We start from the raw sequence: 12,906 nt of genomic DNA, 5'->3' as shown, positions 1-12,906 counted from the left end.
GATGTTGGTGAGGATGCAGAGAAAAAGGAACACTTATACATTGTTGGTGGGAATGTAAATTAGTTCCACCCCTATGGAAAACAATATGAAGATTTCTCAAAGAACTAAAAATAGATCGATCTACTATACAACCTAGCAATTCCCATTACTGGGTATCTACCTAAAGGAAAATAAATTATTCTATCAAAAAGATACCTGCAGATCCTTTTGTAGTTCATGAACATGATGATTGGATGTTCATGCACATGTGTGAGATGTGCCACCCTCTGAATCTTGTTATGACATCAGCACATTATCCATCTGACCTGAAAAGGAAAAAAAAAAAAAAAAAGCACTTGCACTTATATGTTTATCACAGCACTACTCACAATAACAAAGGCATGGAATCAACTTATGTGTCCATCAATGGTGTATTGGATAAAGAAAATGTGCTACATGTACACCATGGAATACTACATAGCCATAAAAACGAATAAAATCACATCCTTTGCAACAACATAGATGGAGCTGGAGACAATAATCCTAAGTGAATTAATGCAGAAACAGAAAATCAAATACTGCATATTCTCACTTACCTGCAAGTGGGAGCTAAAGAATAGGTTCTCATGGAAATAAAGATAGAAGCAGTAGAAACTGGGGACTCCAAAAGGAGAGACGGAGTGAGGGAGCAAGAGTTGGAAAAACTATTTACTGGATACTATGTTCACTATTTCAGTGATAGGTTCACTAGAAGCAGGTTCACTAGAAGACCAAATCCCAGCATTATGCAATATTCCCATGTAGCGAATCTGCACATTACCCCTGGAATCTATGATATATATAATCTACTATATGTCTATATTCTATATAGATATTATAGTTATATATCTATTTTATATTCTATATATAATAGATGTTTATATTCTGTATACATTTAAAAATTTATGAACACTCAGATTTTGGCTTACCATATTGCTTCTCTTGATAAGTGTTTCATGTGTACTTGAAAAAAACCTGTATACTGCAGTTGTTGAGTAAAGTCTTCTATAAATGTCCATTGGGCAAGCTGATTGATAGTGTTGCTCAAGACTATCTCCTTATTAGATTTTGCCTTCTTGTTCTATTCATTTCTGAGAGAGGAGTTTTGAAATTGCCAACTGTAGTTGTGGATTTTTTTCCTTTTTTCAATTCTCTCAGTTTTTGTTTTATGTATTTTGAAGTTGTGTATTTAGGTGCATGCACACTTAGGATCATGTTTTATGATTTCCTGATGAATTGTTACTTATTAATCATTGTGAAATTTCCCTCCTAATCTCTGGTGATACTCCTTGTTCTGTATCTACTTTGTTGTATATTAACAGAACCTCTCTGGTTTTCTTATGATTAAATTTCCTTGTTTGTCTTTTTCTATCTTTTAACTTTAACTTATATTTATATTTATATTTTTTATGTATTTATATTTAACATAAGTCTTTTGTATTTAATATGTGTCTTTTATAAACAGCTTATAGTCAGCTATTTCCTTTTTTTTTTGTAGAGTCAAGGTCTTGCTTTCTTTCTTAGGCTGGTCTCAAACTCCTGGCTTCGCGTGATCCTTCTGCCTCAGCATCCCAAAGTACTGCGATGGCAGGTATGAGTCACCCTGCATGGCTAGTGTTTCCTTTTTAATCAAATCTTAAAATCTTTTTCTGACGGGATTTTTTGGTCTATTTATATTTAATATAATTACTATGTGGAGTATTACTGTGCCAATTTGATATTCACTTTCTAATTTTTGGCTCTGTTCTTCATGATTTTCTCCCTATTTTCTGCCTGTTTTTGAATCAACTAAGTACTTTTTATTATTTTATTTTATCTTCCCTTTTGGTTTATTAGCCATCCCTCTGCTTTATTTCTCAGAAGTAATTTTAGGGTTCATAATACACACCTTTAGCTTATCACTGTCAACCTTCAAATAATATATATCACTTCACATATAAAGTAAATACTCTTTAACACTCTGTCTCCATTTCAGCCCTGTCTTTTGTGCTATTGTTACCACGTGTTTTACTTGTTCATGTGCTATGAACCCTATAACACATTGTTTTTCCTTTTTAAATAGTCAGTAGTCAGTTGTCTTTTTAAAACTTTAAGAGTTGAGAAAAAATTCAAATACATACATGTGTTTACCATTTCTGGCTCTCTCTCTGTCTCTGTTTGTTTGTTTGTTTTTAAGACAGAGTCTCACTCTGTCGCCCAGGCTGGAGTGCAGTGGCATGATCTCAGCTCACTCCAGCCTCCACTTCCTGGGCTCTAGCAATTCTCCTGCCTCAGCCTCCCAGGTAGCTGGGATTACAGGCACATGCCACCATGCCCAGCTATTTTTTGTGTTTTTAGTAGAGATGGGGTTTCACCATGTTGGCCAGGCTGGTCTCGAACTCCTGACTTCAAGTGATCTGCCCACCTCAGCCTCCCAAAGTGCTAAGATTACAGGTATGAGCCTCTGCGCCTGGCCCCATTTCTGGCTCTTTTTATTCTTTTATGTAGATCTCAGTTTCCATTGAATGTCATCTTCCTTTGGGCTAGAACATTAAAGAGAGTTTCAGCCCAAAGGAAGATGTGCTAGTTGCAAAGTCTCTCAGCTTTCGTCTGTCTGAAACTATTTTATTTTGCCTTCATTTTTACATTTTCTTTGGATATGATTTCTAAGTTGACAGGTTTTCTTGCTACCACATCAGATGTTCTAATTTTCTCTGATTTGAGTAGTTTCTGATAAGAAATCAGTGATAATTGATAATTGAGAACAATTGATGATCAGTTGTTCTCGTGTTTGTTTTTGATATGTCCTTTATTCTGCCCTCTGGCTGTTTTTAAGATTTTTTTTCTTTATTGTTAATTTTGCATATTATTGTTAATTTTACATATTACTGGTTTACATCAATTGGATTCTAATATACTATGGTCTAGTTTTGTGTCTATCTTGCTTGAAGGACACTGAATTTCTTGTAGCCATAGATTTATATTGTTCATGTTATTTAAAAGGTTTCAACCATTATTTCTGTAAATATTTTTCACCACTTCAACTTCTCTTGTGTCTCCTCCTGGTATTCCAATTACACACATACTAGACTCCTTTATATTGTCCCAGAGCTCACAGAGATGCTATTCACTTCCCTCAGCATTTTTTGTGTCATCTCCCCATTTATATATTCTATTCTTCTATCTTAGTTTGTTAACCTTTCTTATGGACTGTCTAATCTGCTATTAAACTCATCTTATAATTTTTTCCTTTTAAATATTACATTGCTCAATTCTAGAATTTCCATTTGATTATGCTACATTTCCCTTTATTAAGATTCCCTATTCTCTCCCTATGCTTATGCTATCCTTTAAACTCTTGAATATAATTATAATAGTTGTTTTCAAGTTCTTGTTTACTAATTTTATCACTTTTCCCATTTCTTTGTTTCTATTTTTCTGACTTTTCTCTGGTTGTGGATCACATATTTATGTTCATTTGCATATATAGTAAATTTGATTGTACAGATGATATTGTAGACATTACGTTTTTGGAGAATTTTGTCTACTTTCATAATAGAATTTTGTGTTTTGTTCCACTCGGCATTGAATTTGCTCAAGGATTAACATGTTCCTTTTGAGATTTATTCATAAACTTTTTAGGACTGGAATTATGTCTACCTTAGGGTTCTGCTAATTCTATTGCTAAAGTGTGGCTTTTCTCTAAGTTTTATTGCACATCTGGGATGTTTAGCAAAATGTCTCCACTGTGGCAGATCAGAATGCAATCACCTTCTAGCCCTGTGCAAACCCTGGGGTTTGGTTAGCTCACAGTTCCCCAGTATTTTTTTCCCTCTGGTAAATGCTTTTAGCATAGCTTTATGAAATTTGTCTAAATTTGGCTAAATATGAAATTAGCATATATACAGGTTAATATTCAGCCAAAGACTCAAAGGGCTCCCTATGCAGATTTCTGGAACTCCTTCTCTACTCAACTTCCTTTTCCCTCCTATCCTGTTTCCAGAAACTCCGACTGCTTCAATAGTCTTAAATTCTGATCTCTATCTTTTTTAGCTCAGTGATGTAGCTGTGCTCTGTTTTGGTTTTTTTTTCACTGCCCTGCAGTCTGAAAGGTGCCTTCAGGCAGAAAGCCACGGTTATTGTGGGGATTATCTTGTGGTTTCCCAGGTCTCAGAGAGCACAGTCTTCCACTACCTTTGGTTCAACATCAGAAAACAGTTATAGTATTTATCCGGGTTTATGATTATTTAGTACAAGAAGGCTAGTGCACTTCATCATGGCAAGAAGCTAAAGTTCTAAAAAATAGTTAATGTAGGACTACTTGGTACAAGTGCCGTGTTCATCTTTGAGCTTTGCAGACAAATGGTACATCTCAGGCCTCGTGTAGTATAGTACCTTGTGGAAAAGACACCCAGATAATTAAATTCAATGATTTCAGAGAAGCTTTAATAGAGGAATGTATTCTGTGACATAGAGATTGAGAGGAGAGACATTTAACTGTCTGAGGAAGTCAGTATAGGATTCCTAAAGGAAATGGCATTTCACAGGGAATTTTTATTTTGCCAACTGGAAAATAGAAGGATACCTTAAGCACATGTACAAAAGAGTGAAAGTGACTATGTGTCTCTGGAGGAAGGGGATATAGTAAGATGCACTACGTCATTATTGCATAGATTGCATAGGGCTGGAGAAAAACTGTTAAACCTGAAAAATACGGTCCAGATCATGCAAGTCCATCAGTGTCACATTATATAGACAATCTTAGCCTGTATAGGAGCATAACAACATAATGATTAAAAGCAAGGTTTCTGTGAGTTCCAGTCCATGACGTTCTAGCTGGGACTTTGGGCAAATTTATAATAAACTTCATGGAGCCTTTTGATTTGTTTGTTTGGTTTTTTTTTAATATGATAATGCTAGGACCTGTCTTCTTATCCTATTGATGGTTACTTTAGCTAAAGTCTGTTAAGCAGTTAGCCCAGTGTCTGGCATGTAAGTACTCAAAATTGGTAGCTGCATATGTCATTGTTATTATTTCTGCCAAAAAATGTAGCCAGAGTTGATTTGTGAGATGCTTTGTTTTGTGACGTGGTACGTATTTTCATTCAACCTTGTTGTCTGAATGCGGGATAAATCTCATGTAGCAGAAGGATTAAAAGAAGGCTAGAAAGGGCAGAATATGGAATGTGCTGGAAGATATGCTCAGTAGAGACCAAGAAGGACAATCTTCCGTGTGTGGAAATGGCATAGTAAGGGTGGCAAGCAGTGCCTCTTTGCCTTGACCTTTTTGGAGTGTGTTTTACCTGCATTTGCTCTACAGCAGAGAAGCTCGATGAGGGGAGGTGATACTGAGACACTGAAATCTCATTGCCAGGTGTAATAAGCTCATATATTCACTTAAGAATGTTACAAAAATGGTGATACCATTTTTTCTATTTGTGCAAGATTGTACTTTTTTAAATGGCCACAATGCTATCTCTAATCCCAGATATTTTTCTTAAAATATAATGTTGACCTGAAGCAAATAAGTCTGGGTTGGTTTGTTATGGGAGCAGGAGTGAGTTCTGTGACTTGAGCCAAGGACACCTGAGTCCAAGTGACCTTAGTCTGGGTCATAAAAGATGATACAGGTGACATCAGGTTTTCTTGAGATACTTGCTCTTGAAACCAAACTACCTTGACATGAGAAAGTAAAGACTATAGAGGGAGGCTATGTATAGGTTTTGTGGGTGACAGTCCCAGCTGTGGTCCCACAACCAGTATCAACAATAACTACAACATCATTTTATGTATTTTCTCTTTAATAGTTACTAAGCATACAACTACCAGTACTTAAAATCCTCAGTTATTAACTCACAAAAATGTGAAGACTGACTGAGCTAGAAATTCTAACTGAAAAAGTGTAGCAGAGGTCATTGTACCAATGATATTGTTTAGTTTATTCTCATTAAAAACAATTTGCTGCCTATAAGAAACTGAAAAGAGTTTGCTGAAACTGGATTCTATCTCCCATAGCAATTATTTTGACAATGTTTTTGCCTTTTACCCATGATAATGCATTTGTTTTCTACTGAGGCATAATTTGTTTTTAAAAATAAGAAAATTATGCCTCTCTTGATGTAGACAAAACCAGGTGAGTTTAAGTAATTGGGGGAAAAGGCGTCACTTAAAATTATTTCTGCCAATTTGTCTCTTTTTCTTTCTGCCTCCACACTTCCTCCACACGGCTCCTTGCACACACTCTCAAATGTGGTCATAACAGTTGTCAATAACAACCAAAGATTAGGCTTTGTATGGAGAAAAACACTGAAAAAAACATTGGAGCTGGAAACACCTCTAGTGGTTTGTTCCATTCTCCTTGAGGTTGATTCATATGAAGACAGCTCTGCTGTGCATGGTTTGGGATAACATCAGATCTCCAAACAGCCTGAAAAATGTTATTAAGGCCTTACACATAGTAAATGACTGTGCAAGCTATTGAGGCACCAAAGACAGATGTAGTGAACATTAAAACAATAATAATAATAAACAACAGGACACACTGATCCAATGGATGGACTGACGGTGGGGCAAAACATTTTAATCTAAGACTTGTATTCTGTTGCTCTAATGGAAAAGAGTGGAGAAAGTGTTCTAACAGCAGCCTGATCATCCTGACCCATTTAGTGTCTATCCCACCCCCATTCCAACACACAGCATATCTCCATCAAACTGGCCAGATTCACCTTTTTTTAAATTTCTACCTAAATACCGATCCTCTTCCTGTGACATACAGGGGTTTTTTTTGTGTTTTTTTTTTTGTTGTTGTTTGTTTGTTTTTTTAACCCATTAGTTCTTTTTCCTTTGTCAAATGAATTCTTATATTTAAATATCATTTTATTCAATTTGTACTCATATCTCAGAAATTCTTATGTAGCTCTTCAACTATATACTTCTACAACTGACCACTACACAAAGACCTAGAAATTGTTCCTCCAAAAGGGAGATAAGATGTTTAGTAAGTGCTTATTGATGATCAATCACTGAAATGGGAGTAGTGGTTTGCTGTTATGTTTTAAAACAACTGATAAGAATAAATGGCTTAATACAGAGCTAATTTTGTAGGGAGTCTAAAAATATAATTAAACTGAGAATTTTGCCCCAGGAAAGGGCACAGGAGCACAGGGTACATAATTCTAATTGTAATTTCAGGAAGTTCATGGACTTCAGGTTAAGAACCCCTGTCTATGGCAATTCTGTGTGGAGCATGAGCTAACTCATTAGTATTCAGAATCAATCACCATTTATTGCAAGACTACTGTACGTCAGGCACTGAGCTAGGCACTCCTACTTTTACTTCAGCATAATCCTGATACAGACCAGAAATGTTCTTCCTTCTCTTCTGTTTTCCCCATGACAACTATTAACATTTCAAACACCAAGTGTTCTTCCAATGAGTGCATTTTGGGAAAGGCTAACGTAACCAAATTCTTATTTTAAAGGTAAGAAAACTAAAGCCCAGAGAGAAGTAACATGCCTTAACTCAAACGGTGAGTTGTTACAGATGGGAGCTAGGGTCCAGGTCTGTCTCCTAGGCCTGAGCTCTTCAACTACAGACCTCTACAATGAGAGGACTCTAGTCCAACGAATGACAAATTATCATAGTTCGAATTACACCAGAAGCTCACCTTGAAACAAAGATACAAGAGCAAAGCAGTTTATTTGGGAGGTGCCAGAAGCACTGGTGAAGGAAGGGGAAAATGAGACAGGGAAGGCAGCTGACTTGGGGTTGATTATCAAATCATCTATTACTGTGGATGACTGGAGTTTAATTCTGCAGAGGAAACCCTGGAGAGCAGTGTTGGGCACACACCTTAGAGTTATCCCATATAAGCGATGAGGGAGCTCCAGTATTTATATACCTACTCCAGGAAGTTACAGGTTGAGTGTTATTTGGGGGATGTGGATGGGCTGCACTTCCAGCCTCCTTCATGATGGGCTTCCGTGGCCAAAGAAGACTCTTAATCAAAGAAATGCAGATGCTGGCAGTTGCAAGCCACTCAACATATACAAGAGATGCGAGAATATAGACAGGCCACTGATAATGTCTGCTACATGTGCATATTCACGTACATGGTCAGATCTGTGAGCCAGTGTATGGTGTATTATGTGGGAATTGGGAGACTTGATTTCTCGCTTAATATGTTTAAGCTCTGTTTGGAAAGCCATAACTGAACACAACTTAGAGACCCAAGGAAGTGCTCCTGAAGCCAGCAGCCACGATGACAAAAGGTTTGTAAAGCAGGCCAAGTTGGTTGATGGCTCTGAGTTTATTTAGCCTACAGAAGGGAAAGTTGAAACAGAGCTTAATTATAATCCACTGAATCAAATCACTTTGTAAATTCTGTTAATTCTATAACCACAGTGACTTTATTTTCCACCCCTCAAGTCTTTGTTTAAGCTGTCAATATTTATCACCTATATCCGTCATTTTCTTGACTTTTAGATCGAATGCTGTTTTTTCTAAAAAAACAAAACAAAGCACACAAACAAACATGCACACAACAAAAGCAACAACAACAAACATTTTGTGGTATCCCATTTAGTATCTGGATATAAAAATCATAGATAATGTAATCTATAAACATATCATTTCACAAACTGCAATATAATGCCCTGAACTTAATACATGAAGAAATAAAGGGAAGTAATTTATAACAAAATAACAACATTTTAGCAATGCAATTGCTGGAGCACATCACACTCGAGTATATGAGCAAGGAGTGAAATGCTTGCACTTCTTCACAGAATTATATTGCACCACAAATGTAGATCAGCACAGGTGTGTTACAATGGAATTCAAATGCCATTAGCAGTGTGAGTGTGTGTGTGTATATATATATATATTAAACTCTCTCTCTCTCTATATATATATATATATAGAGAGAGAGAGAGTTAAATGCTAGGGTCAGACTAGTATAAAAAAGGATATTTAACTTTTAAATGGAATGTAAGACAATTCTTCGTTGTTTGGAGCTGTCCTTTGCAATGCAAAATGTCTGTCATTCCTGGCTCTTGTCCACTAATACCAGTAACACATCAAATGATCCCATTAAATTTTAAAACATGCCCTGTGACCAGTATTAGTTCCAGTGAGAAGCACTGACTCATTACAAAATCTTCTGATAGAAACAACATGTGATATTAAAAACAAAGAAGTATATAGATCCTAAAGTCCATAAATAAAGAAGAGCCAATGTTCCAGTAACTGCTCTGAGAAGCTCTGATATTCTCTGGGTCGCACAGAAGCATGGGAGACTATCAATGCCCCTTCCATCGTTCATTCTCTCCTGGTGATTCAGGTAGTGAGTCAGCTAGTAGTGGTGTTCGCAAAAACTTGGAAGTTCCTTGTCCACATGTTTGTGTGCCCTCTCTGTAGCCTCTGGGTCTAGGTTCTTGAGTATACAATGCACTAAGGACTGTTTGTGGCCTGGTGCAATCAGGGTCATGGAAGATGGATAGAATAAGTAGAAAGGGTGGTAATGGAATGGTCAAACCACAAGATTGACAACTTCTTCTTCTGGGAAGGGTCCCAAGCAAGAGTCCTCCAGGTTCTTCAGGTTAGGTGATGCTGAGGAAAGCCAAAGAGCATCTGACACCATCTCCTAGTTCTTGGTACCTGTTAGCATATGCCTTTCATCAGTCTTTGTCAAACATACCCATCTAAGTCCCTGAATGACCAAGGAGAATGAATAGAGATACCTCTCACAGGGGTAGGAAGAAGACGTGAAGTGGAGGGCAGGAGGTGAAGGAAACCTAGAAATTTAGGTTAAATTAGCCTGCTGAAAACATAAAATGTCTTCAAAATCTCATACTTTATCTTTCGTTATGGAGTTATTTATTTATTTGAGTCAGTGTTTCATTGCTGCCCAGGCTAGAGTGCAGTGGTGCAATCATAGCTCACTGTAGCCCACAACTTCTGGGCTCAAGTGATCCTCCCACCTCAGCCTCCGGAATACCTAGGACTACAGGCACACTCCACCATGCACGGCTAATTTTTAAAAAAATATTTGTAGAAACAGTGCTCACTATGTTGCCCAGGCTAGTCACAAACTCCTGGGCTTAAGCGATCCTCTCTTTGTGGCCTCCCAAAGCACTGAGACTACAGGTGTGAGTCACCACAACCCAGCCTCATGCTTTATCTTTAAAACTTTATAATTTTTATATTCCATAGTACATCAGTGTTTGTTTCTTATACATATTTTGGTCTTGTGTGTATGTCTCTGCGTTTGTGTATATATATATAATCTTACTAACTAAAGCAGGTTTGATCAAAACTGACACTTCAGAAATAAATGTTATCTTTCTCCTATGGCTTCAAGTTACCACCAGTGGGTGCAAACATTTTCATTTAAAAGGTGTTGAGCTTATTGTTATTTGAACATAGGGTATTGTAGGTCCTTTCCAGATTCCTGTAGTTCTTCAAGGTACTGGAGTAATGATGGTGCATACGGAGCATGGATTTAGCAGGAGAAAAATCTATACTTTCAGATATATATATGTATATATGTATATATATACACACACACATGCACACACATATATATTTATATATATACACACACACACACACACACAATCTTCTGTGTCTGGCTACTTTTACTCAGTGTAATGCTTTTGAGATTAATCCGTGCTTTTGCATATATCTGTAATATATTCTTTTTTGTTTCTGAGTAGTATTTTACCATATATATGTATTAAAATTGTTTATACCTTCTCCTGCTAATGCATATTTAGATTCTCACCAGTTTTTAATCTAGCATAAATAATGATTCTGCAAAGATTTGTATACAAGCATTTTTATGGACATATGCTTTAATTTCTCTTGGATAAGTGCCCAGAAGTGGAATTGCAGACGCCACAAGGCTCCGTTAGGAAAGCAGGGTCATCGCGGTGCTGCTGATGTTTTGTCTGAATGCCTATCTAGTGACAGCTCATGTACCGTCACTTTCCCTATTTCATGAAAGAGATTATGTATAATTATTAAGATTTCTTCCTTAGATGTTTGAAATTAATCATCATAGATGTCATCTTGGCTGGGATTTTTCTTTCTGAAACATTTTTAGTTAGAAATAAAATTATTTTTAGATAGACTATTTGGAATTTCTATTTTCTCTTGTCAGTTTTGGTTATGTGTGTTTTCAAAGGATTCTTCCATTTCCTATCAGAAGTTAAATTTATTGGCATAAAGTTATTTATAATAGACCTTATTATTCTTTTAGTGACTGTAAAATTTGTAATCATGTTCCCTTTTTTGTTCTTGATATAAATAATTTGTGTCTTCTTTGTTTTCTTGGTGTGTTTAGATAGAAGTTATTAGTTTTATTGTTCTTTTTTTAAAAATCAGCTTTTGGTTTCATTTATTTTCTCTGCTATTTGTACATTTTCTATTTGGCTGATTTCTGCTCTTATCTCTACTATTTTATTCTTTCCACTCACTTGAAATTTTATTGTCTCACCTTTTTGTAGCAGATTAACATGTAAGTTTAAATCATTGATTTGACTCTTCATTACTTTCTGATATAATCACTTGAAGTTATACATCTTCTAGGTACTATTTTAATTGTGTCCCACACATTTATTTTTATTTTCATTCAGTTCAAAATATTATTAAATTCCCCTTGTGATTTCTTTTTTAACCTGAGTTACTTACAACTATGTTGTTTATTTTTAGATCTCTTTCTGTTTTTAATTTCTAATTTAATTCTGTAAAATCAGAGAACATATTCTTTATTATTTCAATCTTTCAAAATGTGTTGATTTTAATAAATTAAAGGATTCACTTTGTGTTCCTATTCCCAGTAATTATGATCTTGTGATGCCTGTTATCCGATGTCTGCAACTGGTTTTTTTCCTCATATATTTTGCCCAGTTTTTTACTTGTTTACAGTAGCAGTGCAAGTGCTGTACCAGCTACTTCATCATGATGCAAAGCATTGCTGACTTATTAAATCTGGCTCCTAGTGATTAATTTCCTTTACTGTCATCCATTCAGGTCTTAATATAGATGTCGTTTTCTCCTCTAAGAGGAAAAAAGAGACCTCCTCTAGAGGTCTCTCCTGACTGCTCACCTCACTGAAAACTTGGTTAGAACTCTCTTTCATGTCTTTTTTTCTTCAGCATACACAGTATTTACTCCTTACATAGCACATATCCACACTGTTGTATTTCCCTGCTACTTTTTCACTTGCCTCCAACAAAGAATATACATTTTATATATATTTGAGCCATATACAATTTTTGCTATTTGATCATTTTTGAGATACAAAATGGAAGGTTTCCCTTGGTTCAAACTAACATGTATACAAAAAAAATTATTATTTATACATACACAAAGAAGTGGTGAGATCTCAAAATAGTACTGGTCTCTTTTAAAATGTTATTAATGGGAGGGTTCTCCTTTATAGTAATCCTTTCCCAGAACTTTTGAAAGTGGCCCTACCACATTCTCTAATTCTTATTAGAATTACAGAGGCTGCTATGAGGATCAAATAAGGGCATGTACACGGAACACTTTAAAAAGTGTTGGGCCCATGATAAGTGCCCAATATGTTCAGTTGTGACTGCTGTTTCATTGGTGTTTTTAGGCGGTGGTTGCCTCAGCTAAGCCTTGTCTTTGCTGGATGCCAGTCAAGTTCCTCAGACTATGGCTCTCCATGATGTCCCTGCCTCAAGGCAGCCCTTCTGGACCCCTGTTCAGTCTTTCCTGCAGCTCCTTACTTTTAGTTAACCCTGAGGAAAGGGAGTCCCTTCTTTTGTGACAATGATTAGTTACCCTGGGCTTCAGGTTCGTTGGGAAAATCCTTGCACTTAATCCCTTAATCTCTCCCAGAAGTGTCTCGGGTCTCTAGAATCAGCGTTTTGAACAGC

General features: G+C 36.3%; 1 non-coding gene across 1 annotated transcript; it reads left to right on the top strand.

Annotated features, from left to right (window-relative positions):
* The first annotated feature begins 201 nt into the window (after positions 1–201).
* LOC116274030 lies at positions 202–306 on the top strand. Its single transcript, XR_004182510.1, has one exon. It is a non-coding gene; the product is annotated as a small nucleolar RNA U13 (small nucleolar RNA).
* The last annotated feature ends 12,600 nt before the right edge of the window (positions 307–12,906 follow it).

This window comes from Papio anubis, chromosome 2 (assembly GCF_008728515.1).
Source record: "Papio anubis isolate 15944 chromosome 2, Panubis1.0, whole genome shotgun sequence".
Classification (NCBI taxonomy): Eukaryota; Metazoa; Chordata; class Mammalia; order Primates; family Cercopithecidae; genus Papio; species Papio anubis.
Note: the sequence above shows the minus strand (reverse complement) of the source record. Positions and strands in the feature narration are given on the sequence as shown.